Source organism: Danio rerio, chromosome 13, assembly GCF_049306965.1.
Source record: "Danio rerio strain Tuebingen ecotype United States chromosome 13, GRCz12tu, whole genome shotgun sequence".
Taxonomy (NCBI): Eukaryota; Metazoa; Chordata; class Actinopteri; order Cypriniformes; family Danionidae; genus Danio; species Danio rerio.
The window spans coordinates 25,720,269-25,735,744 of NC_133188.1; the positions used below are offsets into that span (position 1 = coordinate 25,720,269).

A 15,476-nucleotide genomic window follows, 5' to 3' on the forward strand; every position below is an offset into this window, starting at 1 on the left:
CATAATATAATTTATTATATTTATTTTTTCGTAAAGTCTTTATAGGAAACATGCCCTTTGTCTTCATGCTGGGATTAAGAAAAAACAGAAAGCGTAAAATACCTCAAGAGGATGCAGAACATTACATTTGTTGTAAAAGTGACAAACCTGCAAGTGCAATTCATCAACAATTACAAAGGTAAGTTATACTCACAAACACTCTATCTCTCTGTCTATATCTCTCTATGCAGTGGTTCAATATAGAATGATAATGAACATGTACAATATTGACATTATGGGAACTCAAAATACATTGAATAATTATTTATTATGTAAACTTTTACAGTTCTTTTTAGTAAAATCCATGTTGTGTTGCAGTGGTATTGTTAACAGTGCAACATTTTAAGAGACTTAATTGTTTTTCAATAATATTTTCAAGTTCATCTGGCCTACTACAGGTTGAAATATTAACTGAAACTGTTACTAAAATTTAAAACATTTATAGGTCAGTTGTACTGTACATTAACTCTGTGCAAGAAGGCTTCAATAGTAAACATTAGTTAATTAAAAGTATTGGTAAAGTTTAATGTTAATCTTAGGTGATGATAATTTCTTAATGCTGATGTATGTGTTAAAATTATAGTAATCTGATTACAATCGTTTTACTAAAGTTAGTCGTTTTACTAAATGGGGATAATAACTAATAATATTCAGTTGTATTATTTTATCCTATATTAACACAGTAACTGTAATGAATCTGGCTTTTTTCTTACCGTTGACTTTAATCCATTAATTTTATTTTAAAGTGTTACCTGTTGTACTTTATCATACTTTTGCAATTAAATTGGGTTGAAACATTTATTAACTCTGAACATGTATATACAACAAAGCACTACATTAATTATTTTTGCTATTATAATTGTTAAAGTAACCAATGCAAACCATACACACACTTAAATTAGTTTTTAATGTATCTGTAATGTTGTAAAATATTTTACAGATTACCAGACTTTTAATTTTCAGCCAGGCACTCCAATGGCTTCCAATGACATCTTTCCATTTCAAAATTGTCACGTTTAAGATCTGATCTCTTTAAAAATCAGTAATCTTCACTACCTGTTATATATATGATATGAAGTGGGTTTCAGATCGGACAAGAAGCACTGCATTAAAGTCCATTTCCCCCCGCCATGTCTTTAAAATATGACAGTTTTTTTACCCTGTATTTTGGTTGTTGCTAGATCAGATATGGTTGCAGCCGAAAGTTAACGAAAAGTATTTATATTATTTCTTAAATTTCACATTTGTTGTATTTTATTAACGTCTATCCCCACCCCAACCCTAAATCCAACTGTCACAGTAACGTAAAAACAGTAGTTGTATTGAGTATTATTTATGCTGCTATCTATTAAAATACCCAATACATTTTATTTTTTAAAGCCTACCTCCACCCCAACCTTAAACCCAACCGTCACAGTACTGTAAAAATATTCATTATTGTTATACATTCATTCATTCATTTTCTTTTCAGCTTAGTCCTTTTATTAATCTGGGGTCGCCACAGCAGAATGAACCGCCAACTATTCCAGCATATGTTTTACACGGCGGATGCCCTTCCAGCTGCAACCCATCACTAAGAAACCCATACACATTCATTCACACTCATACACTTCAGACAATTTTTATCTTACCCAGTTCACCTGTACCACATGTCTTTGGACTGTGGGGGAAACCGGAGCACCCCGAGGAAACCCACGCGAATACAGGGAGAACGTGCAAACTCCACACAGAAACACCAACTGACCCAGCTGAGGCTTGAACTAGCGACCTTCTTGTTGTGAGGCGACAGCACTACCTACTGTGCCACCGCATCGCCTATTATACAATGTCATAAAAATGCTGCTATATGGATGTGCATAGCACATACCAGCCGGCCACGTATTCGATTTAGACTTTACCCAGTATTTTCAATGGAATATCTGCGCTAGCCTTTTGCTATACTGACGGCGCTAGTGGTTATACCATCGTTCATCTAATTTTACGCTTGAACAACTGAATGAATGCTTTAGTCTGTTTAACTGAATGTATTGTAATAACATTACAACATTGATGATGTACAAACAACTTTGTGAAATTGAAAATATCCACATTAAGCTATCACCGGAAGTTTATCGTTGGCTTTAAAACTCTAGCTGTGCAGAGAGCCCATTGTGCATAAACAATTTTGTTCCAAATCCCCGTTAATATCTAATCTTTGTGCTAACAAACAATAGCGAACACAGTTGGGCAAGTTACTTCCAAAATGTAATGCATTACAGTATATATATATTAAAAGTTACTGCCATTTCTTTTTTTGTAATTGGTTACATGACAATATTAATATCTCAGAAATGCATTACACTACTTTTGTATTACTTTTAGGTTACTTTAACCAAAATACCCACAGAAGTACGACTCTAATGAATTAAAGTATTCATTTTCAATAGTATGTCTATGTTTTCAAATACATTTAGCTATATATTGTAATTATTCAGAGAAATTTTTGTTTGCACAAGGAGTCTGACAACAGCCAGTGCTCCACACAGAGATCTGATCATTTATTTGACATATTTTCTTTTAAATATATATTCATAGTGCTTCATCTTTTACACATTTATATATATGACTGTGTAACCTTAATCACTTCTGGGGATGGGGACTTAAAGGTAGCAATGTTATTTTATCCAATAAATGCATTGATAATATCCACAGATTTTTAAATAGTCAATCAAATGAACTTAAACTATTAAAATTGCAACAAACATTTGTTTTGGCCTAAACTACAAAAACAAACAAATTTAAAACTAGTTTAAACACACTGGTTTAATCATCTATACATGTCATTATAACTATATTGTATAAATATTATTTCAAAGGCCTACATCATGCTAACAATCAAAAACTTAATGACATGACATAACAGGTGATTGCCCTTTGAGTGCACCTAAAAAGACATGAATGACACTTCTCATAAAGCTTGAGAAGCATACAGGACAAGTAGAACAATTAGTTCAAATAAAAACACAAAAGTCAGTAGAATTTAATGCAAACTCTAAAAATGCAATTATGTACCAATGATAATTAATTTTCAACAAACTGCAGCTAATGAACGTCTTTTGTTTAGGAGGATGAGTTTTCACCACTGAAGCTTTATTCAGAGGGGATTTTGTTCTTGAGTACAAGTTTGGGTGGTGAGTATGATTAGCCGAAAGGTTATTAAATATGTTTAGATGTGGTTAAATAAGTGAGCAAATAAGCAAACATAACACTGCCGTGCCCTATGCCAGGGATCACCAAACTTGTTTTTGGAGGTCTGGTGTTCTGCTGATTTTAGCTCTGACCCAAATCAAACACACCTGAACAAGCTAAACAAGGTCTTACTAGGTATACTTGAAACACCCAGACAGGTGTGTTGAGGCAAGTTGGAGCTAAACCCTGCAGGACACTGGACCTCTAGAAATAAGATTGGTGACCCCTGGCCTATGCTATAGTATCATGATAGGTGATCTCAAAGGTGGATGATATGAAAATTGTGTATCACCCAACAATAATGTCCAAGCACTGCACAACTCTGAACAAGTTCGACCCACGCATGTGCAAGGCAGGCAATTCTGTAATCTATCAGCTTAAATATATCGGCCATATTTTGATATCAGACTGATGACCATAACATTAAAAAAATAGCATTTATCGGCTGATATCGATATGGCCGATAATATATTAAGCGTCTCAAAATTTAAGTATTTCTGATTCTGATCATTCTGATTACAATCAGTTCCCATATTTGATTGCAATTTCATAAAAAATGTTCCTCACAGACATAAAAAATATATTACAGGAATTGAGAAGTGAAATGTAAATTAACACTTCTAATCAAATCTGTAGTTTTTAGTGAAATAATTAGCAAGTTTTAAAATAGAATTCATTCTCGATACTCGGCTATTGTTAACACCTCTTTGAAGATGGTCACAGAAAAAAAAATAGTACATCTTAAATGTATAAACTTTAAAAATTGTTTGTATTTTATGCTTAGTGATTGTTTTATGTTTTACAGCATGGATGCATCGAAAGAAGATGGGTCTTTTGGGAGACTTGTAAATGATGACCACAAAGCTCCTAACTGCAAAATAAAAATCATATCTTTGCTGTGTGCAACATACTTCCAGGAGAAGATATAACCTACAATTATGGAGATTCTGGTTATGGTGAGTAGGGGTCAGTAGTATGAGTCTACAGAAATCAGTAGGTTCACTTACCAATTGTCTATATTATGAAACATAAAATTCAACCATAATTATACGGATGCTTTATTCTGTAATATTGACAGTCAAAATAGCAATACTGACTGACATGTATAAGTAGAAAGTCTGGTCAGAAGGAATATACAGGGTTTCCGCGGAGTCTTAAAAAGTTTAAAATGAAAAAAATCGAAATTTAGGGCCTTCAAAAGTCCTAAATTCACTATTCTAAGTCTAAAATATTTTTGCACAGGTCTTATTTTTGCGATGTCTATGTAACGCTACATCTAAAACTCATTTAAATTCTTTTTTTGTTGTTGTTGCTAGGTTTTCAGGGTGTTGTAGTTCTTTATTTCACTAGTCCAATTGTAATTTGCAATATTACAACTACAAATAAGACCGACATGCCCTATACCGACAATTGCCAATCAGCTTTCTGTTATTGAACTCAGTGCGCGCGGTAAATGTGATGTCATCACTGTTTATGGAGGTCTGCCAGCCGCGACATGATTTTGGCTGGCAGAGCTCACAAAATGTTTTTTCAGTTCGTGCGGTGCCGCATTTGATTTGAATTAAATATGAAACACTTTGAAGAGATTTTGTCTGAAACAGGTATGACTGTACACACATAGGGCTGGACAATAATTCGATATCAATATATATCGCGATAGATTTTTTTCAATAACAGTGATGATTTTTAAACCCATTTCTGGTATTTCGATATACATTTGCATACATCTGTTTTATTATAGATAAGATCTTATACCTTGTATCATTTGTCACTGAATGACTTTTCGTGCTCAGAATGAGCGTGATGTCACTTGCGTGATGACATACATCACAGACACGCTGCCACTGCCAGCGCTCAGAAGTTAGTTAAGCTGCTCCGTCGCAGAATGCAACAAAATGCTACAAAATGTGTGCCCTGAATACTGATGTGAATGAACAAGCTTCCACAACTAAGAATGCAGACAAATTAGTTGATGAGAGAGGAAAGATGAATGCAGTGGTGTGGAAGTGATTCAGCTTTTTAAGTTTCGATAAACGTATAGTTTCGGTGCTCTGCAAAATGTGCGGTAGAGTGGTGCAGAGTCTGCCGACTAACAGCGGAAACACATCAAATCTGTTCCACCCGATAGAACATACTGAGAGTCAGAAGCAATGACAGAAGATGAGGCATCATTTCAGTTTAAGTCAACCTGTCACCTCACCATCCACTTTCCCGACACAGATGGCTATGAGGCGCTGTGTAGGATCTAAATTAATCTTTGCTTATCAACACAAGCATATAAATTACTTGCATATAAACCTATACTATGTTCAAAACATGTATGAAACTTGCGCATATATAAACTTGATGCATGCATACACCCATTAGGGCTGGACAATGATTACATATCAATATATATCGCTATAGAATTGTTTTCAGTAACGTGATATGAGTTTTAAACTCATTTCCGGTATTTCGATATAAATTTGCATATATATATATATATATATATATATATATATATATATATATATATATATATATATATATATATATATATATATATATATATTTATAAGATCTTATAGATTGCATTAGGGATGTAACGGTATCAGAATTTCACGGTACGGTAATACCTCGGTATGAATGTCACGGTACGGTATTTATTGAATCATTTACAGGAAAAAACAAAACTTATGAAAATACTCCAAAAAAGTGCCAAAAGTGTCAATGACATACAAATTAGCCATCTATCTGTAAGCTTTGAAACAGGAACTTCAATTTTAATAACAAAAAAATATTAAACAATGTAAAAAAATAAAGTTTCAATTTAGTATTGTTGAAAACTCATCACATTCAACATTTAATCACTCACTCACTTAGATAGAGATGGGTTTAAAGGAAAATTATCTTATAACTATAATCTGGTAAAAGCTGGTATCTCTGGGTATTTACAATGTCCCCTGCAACAGAAAAAACCCCTCTCATTTGGGACTGAGGTTTCTGGGACAGAGAGATATGACTTGGCCCAGGTTGACAGCAGTGGGTAACGTTGTGCATTGTCTTTCCCCCACTTGAGAGAACAAGCCATGAGTGAGATAGAGGTCTCTTTGCGGTACAAGTCAATGTCTGCATCAATCTGAACAGTGTGCTGTGTTTCTGCAGTCCCCATGACTGTTTTTAGTCGTTTTCCTCGACTTGCAGGCACGTGCACACATAGGGCTCAACCTGTGCAGAGCACATCCCCTTTTTAGTCTTGCATAGAAAGTGCCCTTCCAAAATGATCAAAAGTGCCCCCGCGATGCAACACACCCTCCGTCCCGCCCTTCAGTAGGCGAGCGACAACACCGCTCTTAAGTATCCGCGCTCAACCCCCCCTCCCCGCTTTACAGTACGCGCGCTACAACACAGCTGATCAGAACACGCGCGACAACAACGCTATTCAGTACACGCGCGATAACACCGCTATTCAGTACGCGTGCGGCGACAACACCTGCTTTATGTTCGATCATTTCCAGCTCTTTTTCATCCTCGCATCTAGCAGCACACTCCATTTCCGCATTACTGGATCTGTAGCGACAACAGACCGCAAAGAATGATGGCAACCCCTGGGCTGATGGGAATTGTAGTTTTCGCTACCTCCCGTTCGCTTCATTCGCCTGAGCAAATTTTCTCAGAAGACCTATAGTTTTATCGAGTCATGCGACTACGCTAATATCGGAAAAAATTAATATTGCGGTATGACGGTATTTACAATACCGTTACATCCCTAGATTGCATCATTTGTCACTGAGTGACGGTCAGTGCTCAGCCATCAGAAAGAGCATGATGTACGTCATCACGCATGTGACATCACAGACACGCTGCCAGCGCCTAGCACAGCAGTTGGTTAGCTCCGTGGCAGAAAGTTTGCCCTGAAGTGTGCCCTGAATACAGATGTGAATGAACAAACTATATATATATATATATATATATATATATATATATATATATATATATATATATATATATATATATATATATATATATATATATATACAGGGCTTGACATTAACTTTTTTGATCACCAGCCACTGTGGCTAGTAGATTTCCAACATTACTAGCCACTCTGCATTTTTACTATCCACAATTTTGTTGTTGGAAAAAGATATTGTATATGCATAAGTTTGACATTGACATGCTAAAATTACTGGATTTAAATTTTGTGTTATGTCCACATTTGTCCTCAATCATTTCACTTTTTGTGTGTCGAGTATGAGCTTGCTCAATGAGCATGAGCAAAGGAGTCATGGTTTCATTGTTTGCATGACTAGCATGACTTTTTTAGAGCTCAAAATTAACGATTTACCAAATGTATCTCTATAACCATACAAAACAATAATTATTTCTTAGACACAAATTTTTAATGTGTCAAAACAAGCAAAATATAGCTGTATACTATACTTTTTATTTAATAAAACATTTCTTAAAAAAGAAAGAAAAGCAATTGACTTTTAAAAAATAACTATTGTCATGTATCAAAAATATTTACAGTAATCTGTCGTGGCTAATGATCATCCTCTCATTTGGTATTCACTTGCTTTCTTCTGCTCGCGTGATCACAATTATTTTACTTCTTGATTATAAGATCACATTTGCATGCATATTGGGTCATCCTTATATTGTCGAACCCTGCTTTTAGGAAAACTACAAAATTGAAAAAAAAATATTTTCAACCAGCCAAAGTGGCTTGTGGGAGTGACTGTCTAACACGCCAAAGCTGAAATCTACCTGAATTTGGCAGGTTGGGGGGTGTTAATGTAAAGCCCTGTGTGTGTATATATATATATATGTCTATATATATATGTCTGTCTGTAAAGGCTAAATACAAAAAAGAGAGTTAACATTTTAAAAAGTGAACAATTAAAATTTTTTTAAACTTTTTTATTAAAAGAAAAGTTATAAGAGCCTGGAGGTATTATAGACTTTGCAAATTCAGTTTGCAGATATTTGTAGGTACAGACATCTATTGTGTGCGTTCTTGGCAGTTTTTTAATGTCTTTTTAATATTGTCCATATCGATATCGAAATGATATCATATCGACCGAAATTAAGAAGTATATCGTGATATAAATTTTTGTCATATCATCCAGCCCTATACACACATCTTCTTTATGATCAGTCCATGCGTGATCATAGGGAGAAGTAGAACCAGATGACCAATACTTTTTGGCTAGAAATTGCAAAAGCAGTAAGAAAGGAGGACAGTTTTTGTAAAAGTTTGTAAAAACCTGAGGGATAAGTTTGTTTAAAAAAAGAGGCCATGCAAAAGTGGAGACCCAGTTGGTTTTAATATTACAGAATATGTTTTTCCATCATTCATAGGTTTTACACTAATGTATAGACCTATATTACAACCTCGAATTTAAAACAATTTACAAGTTACAAACTAAAATTAAGTAACAAAATTTTGCCTAATTACCCTAACCTGCCTAGTTCACCTAATTAACCTAATTAGGCTTTTAAATGTCACTTTAAGCTGTATAGAAGTGTCTTCAAAAATATCTAGTCAAATATTATTTACTGTCAGCTTGACAAAGAGAAAATAAATCAGTTATTAGAGATTAGTTCATAAAACTATTATGTTTGAAATGTGTTGAAAAAAATCTGCTCTCCATTAAACGGGAATTGGGGAAAAATAAACAGGGGGGCTAATAATTCTGACTTCAACTGGAAAGGAATATATAAATATATGTATCAGTTTACAGTATATTGATGCCCAATTTCTAGGCTTTATTGGTGATAACTAAACTAGTCAGAAAGTGATGTGTGAATTGTTGAGTGGGCAAAATAAAAAATAAAAAACCTCAATATTTTTAGTGAGTGTACTTGTTTTCTGTTTTTATTTCTGCCTTAATAAAAAATATAATTGTAGAGCAACCCAAGATCTGTTGCCATTAATATTTAACTTTAATGGGTAGAACTGTCTGAGATATGAACAAAAGCATGTGATGCATCATTTAGATAAAAAATGTATTTAAAAAATCTTGAATGGTTATAAAAATCTTTATAATTAATTATAAAATAATTAAAAACGATTATCCTGAATGATATTAATGATATGACCTAGTTCCAGAAGCTTTTTACTTCTCTGTTTATTTGTCAGATTTTACTGTCGGTTTCTTCTTCTTCTGATCTCTTTATGTGTATGCGTGTTTTTGATATTGCGATATAGGTCCTAAATTTAATACTTAATGGTCTTAAAAAGGTCTTAATAAGTCTTAAATTTGACATTATGATATCTGCAGAAACCCTGAATATAGAAAAAGAAAAATATACTTGTTCTGTCTTGACAAATATTTCTGATTTCGATATTCTCTGTTTTTTTTCTGACATCCAGTCCCATAATGCTTCTGTCTTCTCACCTGCTTTGGACAACATGAAGATGAGTGATCCTCACAAACAAACTGAGCCACAACAGTCAGACAAAGCAAGAAGATCAGGGAATAAGACGGTAACCCTTTCATTCAGGCACCAGGTAGCCTATCTAGTGATATTTGCTGCTAAGTGAACAGGGCAGAGTAACCAGAACAAGGTAAGACAGACCCTTTGGCAGGTTTATTTAAAATGTAATCTAGTTCTAACTATATAACATCATACAATTGTGTCTTAAAGCAATTTATTTAAAGATGAAAGGATAGCTCAATTATGTATTTTCACATGCCAGATATTCTGGAGTTAATTCATACAGTATGACCAATAGTACACATACAGATTTTACTATAAAAGATTGGTTAATTACTGGCAAGTGATAGTTGGACTGCATAGTTAATCGTAAAAAGATGGCGATCTCAATTCGAACCCCTGAACGTCGATGCGCGAACAACATTTAAATGACCATATTGCAGTTTGGAGTTATGTTTACTACAAGATAGGGTTGTGCCGATTGACACTAGTGTTGTGTATCGATGATAGGAAGAGATCACAGAGAGCTGAGGCCTGACTATTTTAAAGATGATGTTTGGTTCGTTTCACACTTATGTAGACCTATTACATGTGTTAAATTCATTTTTAAATAAAAGACCTATTATTAATATTATCTTGTTTTTGATGTTATTCTTATCAGAATTAATAATCAATTAACTGTAATTTGTCCAGCTTTAGCTGTGTCCGTCAGCATTGCCTAACCGACACTTTCAGACTGCAGCAGCAATCATTTAAATTAAAAATTGCCTGCTCAAAGAAAAAAAAAACAATGATTTTAAAATTGCAAGGCGAGTATTACCTATATTCACAATTTTTTACCAAAATCAGCATGTCAAAAATAATTTATTTCCCATTCTTTGCATATCAAGTTAATATGCAACTTCACTGTTCCTTAAAAATAATAAGCTAAATAACAAAACAGGATTTATTTACCAAACAAGTTATAGGTGCAGTAGGTGATCTGCCAAAATGCTAACCGCTTGGCATAATATCTTTGAAACACAGTCCCTCCCCTGCCATCCAAAGCCACGCCTCTGAAACACGAATGCTCATCGTAAAGATGGCAGTGGACAACCCACTAGATCATGTCATTCACCATTTAGAAATGTAGCTAGTGTTTAGCCGGTGGCGTGCAGGAATTACACTTATTACTAAACCATACTTGCATGCTATTTCACATGAATATTCAGAGTAGTGGTGAACAATATAAAGAGCGCATCACAGGCTGTCATTGTTCAGAAATGACCCAATATAAATACAAAAGCATCTTCAGCTCAGTAAAGTAGGCTAGGCCGAATAGCTCTATTTACTGATGTTTTGTTGTTAAACTAAATATAAATCTACTTTATCAACGCTGTAAAAGGACCTTATGAAGCTGAAAATAGTCGCATCAATCTTTCACGGGGAGATTTCAGTGGCTGAACAACACTTCTGTGCAGATAACCCATTCATAACAACACAATCTACATCAGCTCTGCGTGACTAAAAGAGTTCAACACAGAACATGACCTGCCTAACAGAAATACTTCAGTCATGGTATTATTTTTCTTCCAGCGTGCAAAACTCACTCCAATATTGATTCAGGAGTTTAACAGGTTTTTATTCAGCATTTGATTTGCAACTGTGACTGCTCGTCTGCACATAAACGCGCGGCGCACATGCACGCATCCACACGCAAATGGTGAATCTGCATGAAGAGATGCCCAGTGGTTCAAATCTACATTTGCTGACAGTTTGAGCTGCTTATCAGAATTATGGGAATTGTCAGCCCGACAATATTTAATTGGATGAACATGTTTTAGTTTTATGCCTTACCCAGAATATAAAAATACATATAAAAACATTTAGATCATTTTCTTTAATCTTTACTTTTGGACTGTGAAGAGACTTTCAACCAGCACAACAACACATGATTCTGAAGATGATCACCTACTGCAGCTTTAAATAGATTTAAAAAAATAGAATAAAACCAAAAATGAAAACTTTAGAACTGAAAGTGGCTCAGATGTTCTGGAATAAATGGTGTTGCAGTAATGCACAATTGTTGGTCACCTGAGACTCCTTTTATAACAGCACTCTCACACGATTATCTCTTGCTTTCACAAAAAGTTTTTCATCTTTTATTTATATTTGTTACTAATAGCCTATTTTAGTTTTGCCTACGGGTAAAGGAAGCCAATGGACTTTTTAAATTTGTTTTTAGTGCATATATTTACTGATTTGTCAAATACCCAGAATATACAGGGTGTCCGCGGGGGTTGTGAAAAGTAGTAAATGAAATTAGTCAAAATTAAGGGCATTAAAAAGTATTAAAAAGTAGTTAATGTCATCTGACGAGGTATTAAATTTTCGAGCTCATGATAAATTTTTAGATTTTTAGATACATTTTCAGTTTATGTTGAGTACAGGCCTTTATTCTAAAATTTGCGTGGATTTATTTAAATGTTGAGAGTAGGACCGGAGCGATATCGTGAGGTGGTATGGTAACTTGGCAACAAAGCCGCAACGTCAACACACCAGGGCTCGAAATTGTGACTATTCTGGTTGCATATGCGCCCAAAAATTAAGCTATGCAACCTCATAATATATTTGGGAGCATGTGTGCGACTGCATATAATGGTTGTAGTGCGACCTTCTTAGATTTTTTCTAAAGATGTGCTGAAATGCTTTTCCCTGCCATTATAATGGTTCATATTAGCAGTCAATCACTTAAGGCTTTCCGCTGTCAGGTGACAGGGAGCTTTTGTGACTGCAGGAATTGCAAACGCCTGAAGAGTGAAAAGTACACAGGTTTGCAAATCCCACCTAAAGTTACAAATAATGGCACAGATGACCACTATCATGTGGTGAATGTTGATCCACCAACCGAGATCGAGTGTTTTCGGAGAAGGTGGCCGTATCTGGATGCGTTGCATTCACTGCGTGTTCAGCGCAAATGTCCGCTAAATGTAAAATCTAATACTGTACACATCATAGCCAAAGAAGCAGGCCTTCTAAGTTTACACTGAAACTGCAGCTCATAACAAAGAACCGCATTGCGCTGTTGGTCATCGCGAGAATCCTGCTCTGCCTGCTCATTTATTGGGTCGGCTGACTCGCCTGCTTTATTCCACAAACACAGAAAAATGTAAATCAGCTCATAACTAGTGTGAGCATTTACAATGACACAAACCAAAATCAAAACTTTCAAAGAGTGGCAGAAGTGAGACTTTTTTTTTGAGATGTATATTCTTTTTCTATTTAATTACTGATGACTGTTTGCAGCTTTCAGCCTTGAATTGAATGATTTATTATAATCTTTTGTTTGTTTTGTAGTAGAAATATTATTCATTAAATTAACTCGCATATAAAAAAACATATTTTTGTTTGATGTAAACTATACATTTATTCTTCATGAAGTAACAGTAGGACTTTATATAGCAGATAACCCACATTCAAGGCAGCATGATAATCACAAATGTAATTCTTTGTTAGTATTATTGTCATCATTGATTCAGCACGATTGTCTAACCGTGCTGAGAACGGTTTGTAATTGTGCCGCACTGATCCAGGCTCAGTGGAGAAACAACCATAACCGTACTGAACTGTTCTTAGATGAGCGGCTATTGATATTAATGACATGCATAACATTGATTAAAAACTATGAACAAAGGCCCATTGTGACATCTAGATTAATCCCTCTGCTTTACTTAAATGTATATGTTATCTGCAATATGTTATGGCATTTAGAAAGATTTAATTTACGCCACTACAGTTGCAGCTCTAAGTCGTGCTGGTATTACATTTTTTTGAAGGTATTAAAAAAGGTAGTAAAAGGTATTAAATTCAACTTAAGAAGTTCTGTATATACCCTGAAATAAATATGTTTGTTTTATTTGTGTTTAATTCGATGGAATGATAAACATGGACATGGGTGTTATTCAAAACATGACCTATTTATTTTAAAATATATTATATTTATATATTTAAAATGTTTTATTTAATTGTTTAAACCATATTACATAAATTTACAACTACTATTTTACCATTTGTTTTGGCTTTAGTTATTAAACAGATTATTAATAAATAATCAAAGAACATTTTACTGAGCTCAGTCAATAGTTTTGTCTGTAGGTCTAGTCAAAAATCTAATACAATTAGAGCCATGGCTGCAACAAGTCAGCAAAACTGTGTCTAAAATGAAACTCAGAAAACAATAAACAGAATTATTCCAAGCACAACATTGTGTTAGATTTTAGCAAATACAAATGTAAGCTTGTTGATTATCACTTATGTGACTATGATCAGACCTGCCGCACTCAACTGAACAAAACATGGACAAATAAAACTCTATCACAGAGAAATAGTCATCCGCGGGGGTCCTTCTCTCATCTAAACAGGACATTAATGCATCTTTGTTTCTTATGTGTTTATCATTGTAGGTGTCCCCAAAGGTGTGTGTGTGTATCACCAGAGTCCTCAAAGTGTAGCTAAAGCAGTGTGTGTGTATCACCAGTGTCCCCAAAGGTGTGTGTGTGTGTATGTCACCAGAGTCCTCAAAGTGTAGCTAAAACAGTGTGTGTGGATCACCAAGGTCCCCAAAGGTGTGTGTGTGTATTACCCGAGTCCTCAAAGTGTAGCTAAAGCAGTGTGTGTGTATCACCAAGGTCCCCAAATGTATGTGTGTATCACCAGAGTCCTCAAAGTGTAGCTAAAGCAGTGTGTGTGTATCACCAAGGTCCCCAAATGTATGTGTGTATCACCAGAGTCCTCAAAGTGTAGCTAAAGCAGTGTGTGTGTATCACCAAGGTCCCCAAAGGTGTGTGTGTGTATCACCAGAGTCCTCAAAGTGTAGCTAAAGCAGTGTGTGTGTATCACCAAGGTCCCCAAATGTATGTGTGTATCACCAGAGTCCTCAAAGTGTAGCTAAAGCAGTGTGTGTGTATCACCAAGGTCCCCAAATGTATGTGTGTATCAACAGAGTCCCCAAAGGTGTGTGTGTATCAACTGAGTCCCCAAAGGTATGTGTGTATCACCAGAGTCCTCAAAGTGTAGCTAAAGCAGTGTGTGTGTATCACCAAGGTCCCCAAAGGTGTGTGTGTATCACCAGAGTCCTCAAAGTGTAGGTAAAGCAGTGTGTGTGTATCACCAAGGTCCCCAAAGGTATGTGTGTATCAACTGAGTCCCCAAAGGTAGGCGTGTGTGTATCACCAGAGTCCTCAAAGTGTAGCTAAAGCAGTGTGTGTGTGTGTATCAACAGAGTCCTCAAATATGTGTATTTCCACTGTAGTCTAAACTAAATTAATTATAGACACTCCTCTTTCAACTGATCATTTGTATAAAGACTTTCACAGTAATTGTTTTCACTGAGAAACGTGTCTTATGGCGCATGTAAGTAGGTAGTGTATATGGATTTGAACTTCACAACCCTTGTTTTATACAGTATGGGTTTTAGTGTGAATGGATTTTAGATGTACTATATTAACCATCATATGACTTATCAGTAGAGTTTCATCACTTCTCATATCATTGGATAATAATGTGTCTATTGAGCTTCATAAACTCACTGTAAGGTCATCCATTTACTTCTCCCTTACTGTTTTTTAAAATTAGTTTGTATGTATTATTCTGCTAACATGCTGTCTGTCACATACTATTTATGAGAGAAATATGTCATTTCATGAAAAAATACTTGACACCAAATGACCTTCTGACACCAGATTGAGTTATTTGTGAAGGAAAAAATGTAATTGTCTATTTTCAGTGATCTTATTTACTTTATCATA

At 35.0% G+C, this 15,476-nt stretch overlaps 1 protein-coding gene across 11 annotated transcripts in view; it reads left to right on the forward strand.

Moving 5' to 3' along the window:
• The window catches only part of bmpr1aa (bone morphogenetic protein receptor, type IAa), a 64,010-nt gene that overhangs the window by 16,948 nt on the left and 31,586 nt on the right, over positions 1-15,476 (forward strand). For 2 of the 11 annotated variants that reach the window (XM_021480662.2, XM_073919933.1), the window contains exons 2-5: positions 37-178; positions 3,143-3,209; positions 4,073-4,223; positions 9,626-9,739. The gene's annotated coding sequence lies outside the window, so the exon portion shown is untranslated. 11 annotated transcript variants of the gene reach the window in all.